Below are 19,245 nucleotides of genomic sequence, written 5' to 3' on the forward strand. Positions count from 1 at the left end.
ACTCTCGTAAGTGACTGTGTAGGGATTGACAACCCCTTATCGCATTGGTTGCGAGGATTTATTTGTTTGTGTAGGTGTGAGGGACTCGTGCGTGGCCTCCTACTGGATTGATACCTTGGTTCCCAAAAACTGAGGGAAATACTTACGCTACTTTGCTGCATCACCCTTTCCTCTTCAAGGGAAAACCAATGCAAGTGCTCAAGAGGTAGCAAGAAGGATTTTTGGCACCGTTGCCGGGGAGGTCTACGCAAAAGTCAACATACCAAGTACCCATCACAAACCCTTATCTCCCGCATTACATTATTTTCCATTTGCCTCTCGTTTTCCTCTCCCCCACTTCACCCTTGCCGTTTTATTCGCCCTCTCTCTCCATCCTCCCTCTCTTTCTCTATTTCCTCTTTTTGCCCGTCTCTTGTTTGCTCGCGTGTTGGATTGCTTGCTTGTCACGATGGCTCAAGATAGTACTAAATTGTGTGACTTCACCAATACCAAGAACAATGATTTCCTTAGCACTCCGATTGCTCCTCTTACCAATATGAATCTTGTGAAATCAATGCTGCTTTGTTGAATCTTGTCATGAAAGATCAATTCGCCGGCCTTTCTAGTGAAGATGCCGCTACCCGTCTGAATAGCTTCGTTGATTTATGTGATATGCAAAAGAAGAAAGATGTGGATAATGATATTGTTAAATTGAATCTATTTCCCTTTTCGCTTAGAGATCGTGCTAAAGCTTGGTTTTCGTCTTTGCCTAAAAATAGTATTGATTCGTGGAATAAGTGCAAAGATGCTTTTATCTCTAAGTATTTTCCTCCCGCTAAGATCATCTCTCTTAGAAACGATATTATGAATTTTAAGCAACTTGATCATGAACATGTTGCACAAGCTTGGGAGAGGATGAAATTAATGATATGTAATTGCCCTACGCATGGTTTGAATTTGTGGATGATTATACAAAAAATTTATGCTGGATTGAATTTTGCTTCTAGAAATCTTTTAGATTCGACTGTGGGAGGCACTTTTATGGAAATCACTTTAGGATAAGCTACTAAACTCCTAGATAATATTATGGTTAATTATTCTCAATGGCACACTGAAAGATCTACTAATAAGAAACTGCATGTGATAGAAGAAATTAATGTTTTGAGTGGAAATATGGATGAACTTATGAAATTATTTGCAAATAAAAGTGTTTCTTATGATCCTAATGATATGCCTTTGTCTACTTTGATTGAGAATAATAATGAATCTATGGATGTGAATTTTGTTGGTAGGAATAATTTTGGTAACAACGCGTATAGAGGAAACTTTAATCCTAGGCCGTATCCTAGTAATTCCTCTAATAATTATGGTAGTCCCTACAACAATTCTTATGTAAATTATAATAAGATGCCATCTGATTTTGAATCTAATATTAAATAATTTATTACTTCGCAAAAGAATTTCAATGCTTTGATTGAAGAAAATTTGCTTAAGATTGATGAGTTGGCTAGGAACGTTGATAGAATTTCACTTGATGTTAATTCTTTGAAACTTAGATCTATTCCACCTAAGCATGATATCAATGAGTCTCTCAAATCCATGAGAATTTCCATTTATGAGTGCAAAGAAAGAACCGCTAGGATGCGTGCTAGGAAAGATTGCTTTATAAAAGCGTGTTCTTCTAGTTTCCATGATAATAAAGATGAAGATATAAAAGTTATTGATGTGTACCCTATTAAATCTTTGTTTTGCAATATGAATCTTGATAATGATGGGACTGAATATGATCCACCTTTACCTAGACTGTGTTCCAAAAATTCGGAATCTTTAGGTCTTGATGCTAAAATTGTTAAAAGTGGGATTGAAGAAGTCAAAACTTTAAATATTAATGAATACACTATTTTGGATTTCAAGGAATTTAATAATGATAATTTCTCTTTGATAGATTGTATTTCCTTGTTGCAATCCGTGCTAAATTCTCCTCATGCTTATAGTAAAAATAAAGCCTTTACCAAACATATCGTTGATGCTTTGATGCAATCTTATGAAGAAAAACTTGAGTTGGAAGTTTCTATCCCTAGAAAACTTTATGATGAGTGGGAACCTACTATTAAAATTAAAATTAAAGATCATGAATGCTATGATTTGTGTGATTTGGGTGCTAGTGTTTCCACGATTCCAAAGACTTTGTGTGATTTCCTAGGTTTCTGTGATTTTGATGATTGCTCTTTAAACTTGCACCTTGCGGATTCCACTATTAAGAAACCTATGGGAAGAATTAATGATGTTATTATTGTTGCAAATAGTAATTATGTGCCCCTAGATTTTATTGTTCTTGACATAGATTGCAATCCTTCATGTCCTGTAATTCTTGGTAGACCTTTCCTTCGAACGATCGGTGCAATTATTGATATGAAGGAAGGAAATATTAGATTCCAATTTCCGGTAAGGAAAGTCATGGAACACTTCCCTAGAAAGAAAATTAAATTACCTTATAAATCTATTATGAGAGCCACTTATGGATTGCCTACCATATATGGCAATACCTAGATCTATCCTTGCTTCTTATGCCTAGCTAGGGGCGTTAAACGATAGCGCTTGTAGGGAGGCAACCCAATTTTATTTTTATTCCTTGCTTTTTGCTCCTTCTTAGTAATAAATAATTTATCTAGGCTCTGTTTTGGTTTTGTTTTATGTGTTCAATTAGTGTTTGTGCCAAGTAGAACCGTTGGGAAGACTTGGGGAAAGTCTTTTTAATCTTGCTGTAAAAAACAGAAACTTTAGCGCTCAGGAGAATTGCTGCCATTTTTATTTGGAAAGTGATATTTAGTTAATTATTTTTGAAGATGATTAATAGATAAATTACTCACGTCCAGCAATTTATTTTAGAATTTTTGGGGTTCCAGATCTTAACTTAGCTACAGCTTACTACAGACTGTTCTGTTTTTGACAGATTCTGTTTTTCGTGTGTTGTTTGCTTATTTTGATGAATCTATGGCTAGTAAAATAGTTTACAAACCATAGAGAAGTTTGAATACAGTAGCTTTAACACCAATATAAATAAAGAATGAGTTCATTACAGTACCTTGAAGTGGTGTTTTGTTTTCTTTCGCTAACGGAGCTCACGAGATTTTCTACTTTAAGTTTTGTGTTGTGAAGTTTTCAAGTTTTGGGTAAAAGATTTGATGGATTATGGAACAAGGAGTGGAAAGATACTAAGCTTGGGGATTCCCATGGCACCCCAAGATAATCTAAGTACACCTAAAAGCCAAAGCTTGGGGATTCCCCGGAAGGCATCCCCTCTTTCGTCTACTTCCATCGGTAACTTTACTTGGAGCTATATTTTTATTTACCACATGATATGTGTTTTGCTTGGAGAGTCTTGTATTATTTGAGTCTTTATTTTTTAGTTTTACACAATCATACTTGTTGTACAAACCTTTTGAGAGAGACACACATGATTCGGAAATTGGTAGAATACTCTATGTACTTCACTTATATCTTGTGAGTTATATAGTTTTTGCTCTAGTGCTTCACTTATATCTTTTAGAGCACGTTGGTGGATTTGTTTTATAAAAACTATTGTTCTCTCATGCTTCACTTAGATTATTTTGAGAGTCCTACAAAACAGCATGGTAATTTGCTTTAATTATGTTAGTCATTCAAGATTAATAATTTTTTTTCTTATGAGTGTTTGAATACTATGAGAAGTTTGATACTTGATAATTGTTTTGAGATATGGAGATGGTGATATTAGAGTCATGCTAGTTGAGTAGTTGTGAATTTGAGAAATACTTTTGTTAAAGTTTGTGATTCCCGTAGCATCCACGTATGGTGAACCGTTATGTGATGAAGTTGGAGCATGATTTATTTATTGATTGTCTTCCTTATGAGTGGCGATCGGGGACGAGCGATGGTATTTTCCTACCAATCTATCCCCCTAGGAGCATGCGCGTAATACTTTGCTTTGATAACTTGTAGATTTTTGCAATAAGTATATGAGTTCTTTATGACTAAGGTTGAGTCCATGGATCATATGCACTTTTCTTCCTTCCACCATTGCTAGCCTCTCTAATACCGCGCACCTTTCGCCGGTATCATACACCCACCATATAGCTTCCTCAAAAAAGCCACCATACCTACCTATCATGGCATTCCCATAGCCATTCCGAGATATATTGCCATGCAACTTTCCACCGTTCCGTTTACTATGACACGCTCCATCATTGTCATATTGCTTTGCATGATCATGTAGTTGACATTGTATTTGTGGCAAAGCCACCGTTCATAATTCTTTCATACATGTCACTCTTGATTCATTGCATATCCCGATACACCGCCGGAGGCATTCACATAGAGTCATATTTTGTTCTAAGTATTGAGTTGTAATTGTTGAGTTGTAAGTAAATAAAAGTGTGATGATAATCATTTTTAGAGCATTGTCCCAAGTGAGGAAAGGATGATGGAGACTATGATTCCCCCACAAGTCGGGATGAGACTCCGGGCGAAAAAAAGGCCATAAAAAGGCCCAAATAAAAAAAAATATGAGAGAAAAAGAGAGAAGGGACAATGCTACTATCCTTTTACCACACTTGTGCTTCAAAGTAGCACCATGATCTTCATAATAGAGAGTCTCATATGTTATCACTTTCATATACTAGTGGGAATTTTTCATTATAGAACTTGGCTTGTATATTCCAATGATGGGTTTCCTCAAAATTCCCTAGGTCTTCGTGAGCAAGCGAGTTGGATGCACACCCACTTAGTTTGGTTTGGCCTACTAGATTGATCTTTCTTGCAATGGGAGAAGTGCTTAGCTTTGGGTTCAATATTGCGGTGTCCTTTCCCAGTGACAGTAGGGGCAGCAAGGCACGTATTGTATTGTTGCCATCGAGGATAACAAGATGGGGTTTATATCATATTGCATGAGTTTATCCCTCTACATCATGTCATCTTGCTTAAAGCCTTACTCTGTTCTCTTGAACTTAATACTCTAGATGCATGCTGGATAGTGGTCGATGTGTGGAGTAATAGTAGTAGATGCAGGCAGGAGTCGGTCTACTTGTCTCGGATGTGATGCCTATATACATGATCATACCTAGATATTCTCATAACTATGCTCAATTCTGTCAATTGCTCAACAGTAATTTGTTTTCCCATCGTGAATACTTATGCTCTTGAGAGAAGACACTAGTGAAACCTATGGCCCCCGGGTCTATTTTCCATCATATTAATCTTCTAATACTTAGTTATTTCCTTTGCCATTTATTTTACTTTGCATCTTTTATTTCTCTTTATCATAAAAATACCAAAAATATTATCTTATCATATCTATCAGATCTCACTCTCGTAAGTGACCTATAGGGATTGACAACCCCTTATCGCGTTGGTTGTGAGGATTTATTTGTTTGTGTAGGTGTGAGGGACTCGTGCGTGGCCTCCTACTGGATTGATACCTTGGTCCTCAAAAACTAAGGGAAATACTTACGCTACTTTGCTGCATCACCCTTTCCTCTTCAAGGGAAAACCAACGCAAGTGCTCAAGAGGTAGCAGGGGGACACATCCTCGAAGGGGGAAACTGCTCCTCTAGTGCCAAGGGGTTTGTAACCTCAAACGGGTCATTGACCATCTCAGTAGTGGCAGTGACCGTATCTGGGGTCGGCTCGATGGTTGCCTCCATCTTCTTGGAGCTCTCTGTCTCGTGGGGATCAGCCTCCTGCGTCTGCTCCAATATCGGCAGATCTTTGCCTGGTTCTCCTTGGTCCATCATGAAACTGACGAATACTAGGAGACCACTAAAAGGAAAACACAATCACAATGACAATGAAACAAAAAAGAGAGTGAGGATCGGTTACTGCTTTGCAAAAGTTCTTTTTTTCTCTGAATGAAAATATACCAATATCACGGATCCGCTTACCTTCTCTTCATTGGGAGAGAAGAACAGTGGCAGATGCGAGTGTTGGCTTTCTTGAAGACGGCGATGGAGAAGGGGATTCAGCGAAGAGTGAAATGATGGTTTCTTCGTCTGTCAAACTTAGACTGCGGGGAGGTGGGGTTTTGTGATACGACGGCTCGTTACTGCCGCGCTATGACCGGGGTGACTCTCCGCCTGCATACTGCCTTCTAATTTGGTGGATGGCATTTGGGCCCGTGCGCGGCATGGCCCGCATGTCGGTGAACAAAAGTAAAACAGCATTCAGTAGAGGGTTATGTTTCGATGACCTAGGAGGAGCCAGAAGCGGTAGTGCATCCACTCTACTAGTATTATAATTAATTGTTTTTCTGGTAGCTGTAGAGTGTCTCCATTGTACTAGTAGTAATTGTTTCTATTTATGCAATAGGACGGGGTAAGAAAGTTATAACCAATCGGTGGATTCGTAAGCATCGGGATTTTCTCACTTCTCATGACATTCGATTGAAGACAATAACGCTAGAATGATATGTAGCCAACCATGCAAACACTAGATTTGTCACATTCTTCCTGCTGAATGCGAGGTTACTATTGTCCATCAGGCTTAAGTTTATCAGCAGCATGGTTTTGACGGATGGGTATGTCTAAGAGCAAAAAAAGGAGTTTCAGGTGGGCAAAAGAGCTTCTGAACATGCCGAGCTTCTATTTACACCATCTATTTACAACATATTGTGGTCATAATCCAGTAAATTTTACGACCCAGGATGTTCATTCTATGGACCTGACCAATCCATTTGAGTGTGACTGCCAAAAACAGTGCTGGAGTTAGATGTTGTTGCCCTTTTCAACCTGGGTTTTGTCTAAACCTGATGAACAATTAACCCTCGTGCTTTTGTACAGTTTGTAAGCTGGAGTTAGATGTTTTTGCCCTTTTCAACTCGGTTGTGACTGCCATATTTTCTTTGAAACAAGGCAAATGGCTTGCCATTTGTTTAATTTAGAGTGAAATATTGTAACAAATCCCAACCAAGGGAAATAACATCACTCTCGCCGGCTGCTTGAGCTCACTGTGCATTACAGAAGCCAAGTGATTAGCCCCCACAGCACCCACAAACTTATTTTGAACTAGCACACCAAATGGGCTGCAAATTTTCATAGGAAAGGCTGCATGACCATGACAGATTTGGATTCTGACATTTGGGACCCGCGAGGAAATAGCCTATCCAACGTGGTGTGGACTTACTAGCTAGTCAACAAACGTTTCTTCCTACCAGTCGTTGGATTGACATCACACATCTGTCGTGTATCTTCTATCTCTGGTCTTCTTCCTCGAGCCGCCCAAACCAAACCACCCCGTCGGCTCCACCTGCTCCCACCTCCCATGGCTGGTTGCGCCTTCGCCGCCCTACCATACCCTCCAACGTTGTCCAGTCCCTCCCTCTATTCCCCCACACGTCATGTTATTCTCCGGCGATGTCAGCCCCAACACGCACCTGCACCCGAACCAGTCAACCCTCGTACTCTCCTCCGCCTGCGAGTGGACCGGCGCATCTTCCACGACTCCTGTTCGTTCCGTCCGAGGCCTCGCCATCGTCCTCGACCTTGGTTCGCTCGCCATGTGCGGTGTGCCGCCCTCTTGCGTTGTCAACGCCATCAACAACCGAGAGGAACGAGGATATGACTATACGTGGAGAGTATGACAGTAGGGACCCACCAGCGTCATGGCAGTACGCAAGCAAGTGCTTCGTTACAACAAGCCCCAAAAAATGGTTACCCCTAATGGTTGGACATCTGGGGCTCACGCCATTGTGAACATAGTCAATAAACAAGAGAATTACACAACGAGCGGCTGACACCAGGAACCCAGCAGGTCGCACCATTGTTATTTACTTTTTTAGGAACAAGTAGTTGTTATTTATACTAGTTTTAGCAACAGATCAGGGTAACAACGGGGCTATGCGGGGGCTGTGGCCCATCTAGCCAGGGTTTTATTTATGTTTACCACATCATGAGCCCTGTTGTGTTTTTTTCTTGCTAAAAATGGCTACCCCAGTTCTATTTTTTTAAGAAATACCCAAACGAGGCCTACTTGCTTTATCAGCCCTGCTGGGCTGCAAATCTTTCAAGACGAGGAGAGAGTTTCATTCGGTTTGCCCAGAAATGGGTTGTACATTTTTAAAACACATCAAACCGGGAATTAGTTTCATTTTTTTAATTACAAGATTTTAAATTCCATTGATTTTTATTCCTGGACAATTATTTGGATTTTATATTTATATAAAGTATTGTTCAAAATAGTTTGAATGTGACTCGATATTTCGGGATTAAAAAAATTTGATCGCACTGAAATATGCAAAATTTCATATAATTTTTAACCATGGCCACAATATGGGGTGTAATGCTAACAAAAAGAAGATGGGCTCCAAAAAAATTCTTAAGAATTGGCAAATGGGCTGTAAATTATTAGAAATAATGGCAGATGGGTTGTATGTTGTTTTCCATAGATTTGAGGCTGACTTGTGCGCCTACTACAGGTTGACGTGTATGCTTTCCTAAAAAATAAGGTTGACGCACACGCAACGCCGTGTCAACTTAGTCAACACACGAGAGCAGTCACTGTTGGATGTCCATCCAACGGTCGTCGTGCTTCTTCAATCTCTGCTCTTCCTGCTCTAGCCGCTCAAACAAGCGCCCGCGAGACTGCCTGCTCCCTCCTCCCTCGGCCGGCTATGCTGCCGCGTAGGCCTCACCACCCCATCGTTCTCCCATCGCTGGCTTAGCCATCCCTCTACTCACCCACACCTACTGTTATTCTCCGGCGATGACAGACGAACCAGTAAACCCTCGCACTCCCCTACGCGTGGGAAACAACTGCCGAGTTTTCCTGGCTCCGTGTCATTCCCTTCCTAGGCCTCGCCGACTCGCCGTCATCCACCGCCCTGGTGCTCTCGGCGCGACGTGGTCAACATGGTCAACGAACAACATGCATCGGAAGTGGACTGTACGTGGAGAGGCTGATAGCTGGGTCCACAGCTGCACGCAAGGAAATGCCTCCTGATTACGCACAAAATAATGATTTCTCCACGTGACAGCTGGGACCCACCGGAAGGGCCTGTGTATTTCGCGAAAAAACGTTCCCCCGCTAACAGGTCGAACCCATTAGCTATATCTTCGCACGCAAGGAAGTGCCTCGTTATTACGCACAAAAAATGAATACCCCCTGCTAGCTGGGACCCACCATAGTGGGAGGCTGACTTGTGGGCCTACTAAGATGACGGGGACGGAGGGCTTTGTCAACTTAGTCAATATGAATGATTCTAGCTCCAGTGACTGTTCGATGTCCATCCAACGGCCGTAGTGCTTCTTTAACATCTGGTCTTGTTGCTCCAGCCGCCCAAACAAGCGTCAGCCGTGCCGCCTGCTCCTGCCTCCCGTGTCCGGCTGTGCTGCCACCGCTGGCCATGCCATCCCTCTATACTCACCCACACCTCCTGTTATTCTTCGGTGATGGCAGCCTCACACTGCAGCCGAAGCAATCAACCCACGTACTCCCCTTCACGTGGGCATCCACTGTCGCGTCTTCCCCGGCTCCGTGTCGTCCCCTTCCTAGGCCTCGCCGTCGTCCACCGCCCTGGTGCTCTCAGCGCGGCGTGGTCAATGTGGTCAACAAACGACTTCTATCGGAACAGTATTGTACGTGGAGAGGCTGACAGCTGGGTCCACGACCGCAGCAAGGAAGTGCCTCTTATTATGCGCAAAGTAATTATTCCTCCACTTGATAGCAGGGACCCACCGGATGGGCCACCGTATTCGTGAAAAAAATTGTTTCCCCCTGACTGCTGGGACCCACCAGCTACATCTTCGCACGCAAGGAAGTGTGTCCATGTTACGGGCAAAAAAATGATTCGCCCCCCTGACTGCTGGGACCCACCACCTACATCTTCGCACGCAAGGAAGTGCCTGACACTCAGGACCCACCTGGTCGAAGCGTACGTAGCTTTGTCATTCTGGTCGCGAACGTGTACGTACATACTGGTCAATGTAGAGGCGTGCATGTGTCATAGTAGAGGCGCGCGCGTGTCGTAGTAGAGGCGCGCACGTAGCATGTACACGTACGTACAGCGCCCAGGGTGCAAGAAAGAAAATACGTCCACATACGTACATACGGGCGGGGTCTCGAACGCCTACTCGCGCATACGTATGGCCAGGGCTCGTGTACATGGATGGGTCGGAATGGAGAAGCTGCGCCATCGTCGTGTTCATGGGGAGGCAACGGAGTGCGTCTTGTTCATCGGGAGGCAACGGAACACGTGATGTTCATCAGGAGCCAACCGGCTTGGACGGAACAGGCAATGGAAACGAGGTATGGCGTATCGCAGAACGGAGGAAATGGCCTTGTGTTCGACCGGCCACAGTGGAAACGGGATCCTATTCATCGGGAGGGGCCTGGCGTACCGCAAAATGGAGGAAACGGACCTCCTACGGTCGAAACGGGGTCCTGTTGATCGGGAGGGGTGTGGTGTACCGCAAAACGGAGGAAACCGACTTGTGTTGGAGAGTTACGGTCGAAACGGGGGTCCTATTCATCGGGAGGGGTGTGGCGTACCGCAAAACGGGACTCCACGAGATACTGTTCATCTCCACCGTCGACCTCCTCCAGCCTCCACGGGGTACTGTTCACCCACCGTCGACCTCCTCCAGCCTCCACCTGCGACTGTTCATCCACGGGCTCCTGTTCATCCAGCCTCCACCGCGCTACTGTTCAACCAGCCCTCCCCACGGGGGTCTTGTTCAACCACCCCTCCATGGGCTACTGTTCAACCACCCCTCCATGGGCTACTGTTCATCCAGCCCTCCACCGGCTACTGTTCAACCAGCCCTCCACGGGGTCCTGTTCATCCTGCCCTCCACGGGGTCCTGTTCATCCACCGGCTCGATCGATCGGGGTATTGTTCATCCAGCGGCAATGGCCTCTACTACCACGGGTTCCTGTTCATCCAACCCCCACCGGGAACTATTCATGCAAAGCCCCCAACAACGCTCATTGTTCATCCAGAGGCAGCATCGATCGGCTTCAGTTAGCAGCAGCAGCGAAGGAATCGCTCGATCGGGTTCAGTTAACAACCATCGATCGATCGGGTTTAGTAATGCGTAGCCTGTAGTGCAATCGCTCAGGTTCAGTTAGAGCACAACGCCCCGCTCGGGTTTAGTTAGAGCGCAATGCCTCGCACACACACGCGTACGTACGAGAGAAACGCGCAACGCTCGGCCCCCGACCAGCCACCATAATGGGGAACTCCTTGATATTTTCCTCGCCCTCGCTTCTACCACAGTTTTTTTGGTCATGGACGGCCCAAAGAATGTCATGCAGCTGCGTCTCCGGCCCGCCCAGGACGAAAAGCCCATTTTCTGTCATAATTTTTTGTCATAGAAGTAGGACCCCACCACATCTATGATGATACCGGGTTTTGTCACAATTATTATCATAGAAGTGTCATAAGTATGATAGAAAAAAAATTCGTTCGGTCCAAAATGTCATGGATGTGTCTTTTTTTGCAGTGTATGTTGATGATATCATTTTTGGTTCTCCTAACAAGTCTTTCAACGATGAGTTTGCCGCACTAATGACCGAGAAGTTTGAGATCTCTATGATGGGAGAGTTGAAGTTCTTTCTTGGGTTCGAAGTCTAGCAAAGAAGAGAAGGAACTTTCATCAACCAAGACAAGTATACCCAAGACATGCTCAAGAGATTTAAGCTAGGTGATGTCAAGTCGGTCAAGTTTCCAATGCCCGCCAAATGCAAGCTTGATAGTGATCCCAATGGTAAAGAGGTGGATCAAAAGGTATATCACTCCATGATTGGATCCTTGCTTTACCTTTGTGCATCTAGACCGGATATCATGTTGAGTGTGGGAATTTGTGCACAGTTTCAAGCCACACCTAAGGAAATTCACTATGTGACAGTCAAGCGAATCTTTCAATATTTGGCTCATACCCCAAATTTGGCTTATGTTACCCCAAAGGACCAAGCTTTGATCTCATGGGTTACTCGGATTCGGATTGGGTGGGAGATTGTGTGGATAGGAAGTCAACTTTCGAAGGGTGCCAATTCCTTGGTCGCTCTTTGGTGAGTTGGTCTTCGAAGAAGCAAAATTTGTGTCCCTCCCGTCCACCGAGGCCGAGTATGTAGCCGCCGCAAGTTGTTGTGAACAATTGCTATGGATGAGGCAAACTTTAAAGGATTACGGTGTCACTTGTGAAAAGGTGCCTCTTCTATGTGACAATGAAAGTGCTATCGAGATTTCTCTCCATCTGGTGCAACATAGCAAGATGAAGCATATTGAGATTCGTCATCATTTCATTAGGGATCGCATCAAGCGGGAAGATATTGATATCATCTACATCAACACTCAAGAGCAACTAGCGGATATCTTCACCAAGCTTCGAGATGAAGCAAGATTTCGCGAGTTAAGGCATGAGCTAAATATCACTGATTTGACAAATGTGGCTTGAATCTAGGCACATTCCATCGCACTCATCATTATATCTTGTTCTAGATGTACGCATGGACATAGGGGGAGTGTTGTTCTCTCAATGAACTCTCCCTCCCCCCCCCCATTATGCATAGATCGATCATGTCTTTCACATTAGCCATTTTTTATGGTACTTGTGCTTCAAAGATGAGTTTAGGTCACGGTCCCAAGGTTAAAATCTTCGCGGTGCCATACCGCTTGACTCAAACATAGGTGGCCTCGGCCACCGCCCTCTCTTTGAGAGTTGTGTGGTTTTCCTTTTTCTCCATTTGGTTTGGTTTGTGTTTATTGTGTTTTGCTTCTAGTCTCTCCATGGGTGCATCTCTGGTTTTTGGTTGTGTTTTGCTCTTTGAGTTGCTCCATTGGCTCTTCTTGGTGTTTCTTTTTATTGGAGCTAGGCCTTTCCCTTTCCTGTCTCATCGAGTTTGTGCTGGGCAGTACTACCACTGTGGACGAGCAGTACTACCACTGAGTAGCATCAAGCGGTACTACCGCCCGCCCGAGCGGTACTACCGCTGCGGGGTAGGACTGGGGGTTATGAATCGGGCAGGGGGAGTTTCACTCCCCCATACCCATTCGAGTTTTCTCTCCCCATCTGTTCCTCTCTCGCTCCAATGATGAACTCATCGCAGGAGGCCGCCGCCGGGCTGCCTTCTCCGGGCTGTCCTTTGCATTTCTAACCGATGGAATCAATCCCCACCCCTTACTCTTGCCATGCATGCTGGTATTGCCCCATTCTTCTCCTCGTTGCTTCTAGTTTTCAAATCTAGGCTTTTGGGGTAATAGTCTTAGCATTTATCATTTTTTGGCCAAATCTAGGCTTGAGTAGGATGTTGAAGGTTGCTAGACTAGTTGGATTGATGTTTGGTAGGAGTATTTTTGAATTTGGCACCCCCGGTAGTACCGGATCTAGCAGCGGCTGTGGCCGGACCATTGTCCTCTGCCTCAGGCGGTACTGCCTCTCCCTTGGAGGGTACTACCGCTTGCTAGGAAAGGTACTACCGCTCGGGGGTGCCGGCCTCCACTTTTATCATACCAATCATTGATTTGTGTTGCTCTTCTACTGGCATATGCTCATTTTGTTGGCTTTCTTTGCCAGTGTTTGTGTTGTTCCAGGTGATGGCACTTCGGAGCCCCCCGTCCATCGTATCAACCCCGCACATCCTAGAGGATCAAAGCGCTATCGCACTTCTGAGGTAGCTACGGCTTCGTCTAGTGTTCCTCCAACTCAGCCCAAGCCTCCTTCCAAGCAATTTACGAGCAAGCCCAAGCCGAAGACCAAGTCTATGACTGAGATACCTGCTAAGGAGTTCTATGTGGCCCATCGCCGCAACCCGTATGCTCAAGATCAAGATCCAGCTCTTGTTAACCGCCCCTTCTGGAACCGGTTTTAGTGGTCAGTCTTCTTTGAAGTGCTCAAAGAAAATAAGAAACTCTATGTAGATGTCCGCTCCATCGACATTGCCTATTTGGAGAAGGATCGTGCCTAATCTGTAACTCCAAATGAAAAGATTTATATATGAAAAATTATCAGAAAAATTCAATCTATCCATCTGTACATTTTTCATGCATGTTTGAGCAAGTTAACCCCACTGTTTAGGATAAAACATGATTAGGGTAAATTTCAAAAATAGGTTTGGAGTTGGAATTTGATGTAGTTTGAATTCCACTTCAATTAAAATGACTTGCTGTTGCATTAGCTCAATTCAGTACCTTAATATGTCATATCATTCATTTGCTTGTGCATTGCATTGAATTGAATGTTATTTCTGTTCCTTTGTCGGTGTTGTTCCCTCTCGGTAGACGTTGTTCCGACGATGCGATCGATGACACTGATGAAGACACAATGTTATCTTCAGAAGTGACAGGCAAGCAACCCCCTTGAGCATTCCGATACAATCCCACTATCTCGCTCTTGCTCTATTTTGCTACATTAGGACAACAACATTGGCGAGGCACTAGAGATGTGTGCTCAGTTAAACATTCTCAAGCCCATGGAGTTCAAAAAGGATTTTGATGCGGATATGGTGGCTCAGTTTTATGCCACGGTTCACCTTGGCACTGATGAGGAAAGGACATTGCCTTGGATGACCAATGGTAGACTTCTCTCAGTCAAATGGAAGGTGTTCATGGAACTGTTAGGTGCTGAAGATCAGGGGCTTGAAAACCCGGCTGGCTTTCATCCTATCAAGAATGCCACTTCTACTCACAAGCAGGTTCTCTAGCCCTACAGAACACTGAAGGTTAACCCCGAGACGGGGATGAAGACTGCTACCTCTTGAGCATGCGTTGGTTTTCCCTTGAAGAGGAAAGGGTGATGCAGCAAACTAGTGTAAGTGTTTCCCTCAGTTTTTCAGAACCAAGGTATCAATCCAGTAGGAGACTACACGCAAATCCCCTAGTACCTGCACAAACAAACAAGAACCTCGCAACCAACGCGATAAAGGGCTTGTCAATCCCTTCACGGTCACTTACAAGAGTGAGATCTGATAGAGATAATAAGATAAATATTTTTTGTATTTTTGTGGTATAGATTGGAAAATAAAGATTGCAAAATAAATAGTAAACTATAATTGTAGATTGGAAACTTATATGATGTATAGTAGACCCGAGGGCCATAGGTTTCACTAGTGGCTTCTCTCAAGATAGCATGTATTACGGTTGGTGAACAAATTACTGCTGAGAAATTGATAGAAAAGCGCATAGTTATGATGATATCTAAGGCAATGATCATGAATATAGGCATCACATCCGTGACAAGTAGACCGAAACGATTCTGCATCTACTACTATTAATCCACACATCGACCGCTATCCAGCATGCATCTAGAGTATTAAGTTCATAAGAACGGAGTAACACTTTAGGCAAGATGACATGATGTAGAGGGATAAACTCAAGCAATATGATATAAACCCCATCTTTTTATCCTCGATGGCAACAATACAATACATGTCATTTCCCTTTCTATCACTGGGATCGAGCACCGCAAGATTGAACCCAAAGCTAAGCACTTCTCCCATTGCAAGAAAGATCAATCTAGTAGGCCAAACCAAACTGATAATTCGAAGAGACTTGCAAAGATATCAAATCATGCATATAAGAATTCAGAGAAGAATAAAATAATATTCATAGATAATCAAGTCATAAACCCACAATTCATCGGCTCTTGGCAAACACCCCGCAAAAAGAGTTACATCGCATAGATCTCCAAGAAGATCGAGGAGAAGTTTGTATTGAGATCCAAAGAGAGAGAAGAAGCCATCTAGCTAATAACTATGGACCCGAAGGTCTGTGGTAAACTACTCACACATCATCGGAGAGGCTATGGTGTTGATGTAGAAGCCCTCCATGATCGAATCCCCCTCCGGCAAATCGCCGGAAAAGGCCCCAAGATGGGATCTCACAGGAACAGAAGGTTGCGGCGGTGGAAAAGGTGTTTCGTTGCTCTCCTCGAAGGTTTCAGGGTATGAGAGTATATATATGTGAAAGAAGTAGGTCGGTGGAGCTGTGAGGGTCCCACGAGGGTGGGGGCGCGCCCAGCCCCCTAGGGAGCACCCTCCTGCCACGTGGCTTCCTCGCTGCTTCCTTGACGTCCACTCCAAGTCTCCTGGATTGCATTTGTTCCAAAAAGATCCTTGCGAAGGTTTCATTCCGTTTGGATTCCGTTTGATATTCCTTTTCTGCGAAACACTGAAATAGGCAAAAAAATAGCAAATTGCACTGGGCTTTAGATTATATAGGTGAAAGAAGTAGGTCGGTGGAGCAAACAGCAAATTGCTCTCCTCGAAGGTTTCAGGGTATGAGAGTATATATAGGTGAAAGAAGTAGGTCGGTCGAGCTGCGAGGGGCCCATGAGGGTGGGGGGCACGCCCACCCCCTGGGGCGCGCCCTCCTGCCTCGTGGCTTCTTCGCTACTTCCCTGACGTCCACTCCAAGTCTCCTGGATTGCATTTTTTTCCAAAAAAAGATCCCCGCGAAGGTTTCATTCCGTTTGACATTCCTTTTCTGCGAAACATTGAAATAGGCAAAAAAACAACAAATTGCACTGGGCTTTCGGTTAATAGGTTAGTCAAAAAATAATATAAAAAGGTATATTAAAGCCCATTAAATATCCAAAATAGATAATATAATAGCATGGAACAATAAAAAATTATAGATACATTGGACACGTATCAAAGACTTATGAGTTGTTTCCTTTTCTAGACATCCTTCATCGCATCTTTAGGAACACTCTCTTCCCTCGCATTGGAAACTTGGATATGGTGCATTCGTACCTCATCGACATGTTACTATTTTGCCAGCATGAGAAGGACAACAACATAGGATATTCCTTGGATATTTCTCATGTCATGTGGTCAGAGCTCCTCTCTGCCATCACTGAGCGCAAGTGCCCCATCTATGCCCCCTACCTGATGTTGCTCATTGAGAAGTCATGGGCACACACTTACACCAGTGTCTTGTTGGAGACCGGTGACTTGGTCTCTCACGCGATTAAGCATCTGAGACAGAAGGAGCATTAGGGCACTCCTATTCTGGAGACTGGGATTATGTTCGATACTAACGAGGCTGAGGCTGATGATGATGAGAACTATGAGCCCTCTGGAGTGGAGCCTTCATGGGCTAAGAAGCTCAAGCGCAAGATGAGGAAGCTTTTCTGCATGGAGTTTCACGGGCAGTATATGGCACATGCGTCTAAGAAGAAGTCACGCAGCCGTCACAAGGCTCTTATACTCTACCTAGGTGCAGAGGTTACTAGTGGTTCAGAGGGCAAGATCACTGATGAGGAGGAGTGGATTTCTCAGCACTGTCCTTGGACAGATTCAGAGACTGAGCAGCGCGCTGCCGATGACGGAGGCACGGGCGACCACGCGGGGATGTGATGATGGAGATCGTCGGCTTTGCTATCACCTGTGACCGTAGTAGCACTCTTTGCCCTTTTTGGTGTCTTGATGCCAAAGGGGGAGAGATTTGAGGTATTTGTCGAGTTGCGAGTGTGTCTTATTTGCCTTGTCTTTCTCTCTCGCAAACTCTTTTATCGGTCATTTGCTTTGGTTTGTGCTTACGAGACCTGGTTACCCTGTCATATGGTGTGAGACATATGCTATCCTATCTTATTATTATCTTATGCGTGTCTAGTACTTTGGTAGTATGTGAGTTGCATGCTTAACTTATGATTCTATTTTGCTCACTTACTACACCCTTGCATCCTGGCTTATGTCTCTCTTATTATAGATGCAAGTGTTGTCAGGCTATAAAATATAGGGGGAGTGTTGATCCTAATGTGTGTACTTTGCATTCCAAAGGCACTCCTAATTAAGTGCACACATCTAGGAGGATCCCGTCTATATTTTGTAGTCTCTGGGGTTTGCTTATTCTCTTGTCATATATTTACGCAAATCTGTGTTGTCATCAATCCACCAAAAAGGGGGAGATTGTTAGGGCATGTCTCTCTCTAAGTGGTTTTGGTGATTGATGACAATGCTTTTATGGACTAATCGTGTGCATTGATGATACGTCTCCAATGTATCTATAATTTTTGATTGTTCCATGCTATTATATTATCTGTTTTGGATGTTTTATATGCATTAATATGCTATTTTATATGATTTTTGGGACTAACCTATTAACCTAGAGCCCAGTGCCAGTTTTTATTTTTATTTTCCTTATTTTAGAGTTTCAGAGAAAAGGAATACCAAACGGAGTCCAAACGGAATAAAACTTTCACCATGATTTTTCTTGGACCAGAAGACACCCAGGAGACTTGGAGTACAAGTCAGAGGAGCCTCAAGGCAGCCACAAGGGTGGAGGGTGCGCCCAGGGGGTGGGGCGCCCCCCCCCCCCCCGACCTTGTGGGCCCCTCGTAGCTCCCCTGACCTGATTCGTTCGCCTATATATACTCTTATACCCCAAAAACATCCAGGGGAGCCACGAAACCACTTTTCCACCACCACAACCTTATATACCCGTGAGATCCCATCTTGGGGCCTTTTTTGGCATCCTGCCGGAGGGGGAATCGATCACGAAGGGCTTCTACATCAACACCATTGCCTCTCCGATGAAGCGTGAGTGGATTACTTCAGACCTATGGGTCCATAGCTACTAGCTAGATGGCTTCTTCTCTCTCTTTTATTCTCAATACCATGTTCTCCTCGATGTTCTTGGAGATCTATTCGATGTAACTCTTTTGCGGTGTGTTTGCCGAGATCCGATGAATTGTGGATTTAGGATCAGCTTATCTATGAATATTATTTGAATCTCCTCTGAATTCTTATATGCATGATTTGATATCTTTGCAAGTCTCTTCAAACTATCGATTTGGTTTGGCCAACTAGATTGGTTTTTCTTGCAATGGGAGAAGTGCTTAGCTTTGGGTTCAATCTTGCAGTGTCCTTTCCCAGTGACAGTAGGGGCAGCAAGGCATGAAGTTGGCTCGAGGACCTGTCCAGCCGTATTGTATTGTTGCCATCGAGGATAACAAGATGGGGTTTTCATCATATTTCTTGAGTTAATCCCGCTATATCATGTCATCTTGCTTAATGCGTTACTCTGTTCTTATGAACTTAATACTCTAGATGCAGGCAGGAGTCGGTCGATGTGTGGAGTAATAGTAGTAGATGCAGAATCGTTTCGATCTACTTGACACGGACGTGATGCCTATATTCATGATCATTACCTTAGATATCGCCATAACTTTGCACTTTTCTATCAATTGCTCGCCAGTAATTTGTTCACCCACCATGATAATTTCTATCTCGAGAGAAGCCACTTGTGAAACCTATGGCCCCCGGGTCTATTTTCCATCATATAAGTTTCCGATCTAC

Source organism: Triticum urartu, chromosome 3, assembly GCF_003073215.2.
Source record: "Triticum urartu cultivar G1812 chromosome 3, Tu2.1, whole genome shotgun sequence".
NCBI lineage: Eukaryota > Viridiplantae > Streptophyta > Magnoliopsida > Poales > Poaceae > Triticum > Triticum urartu.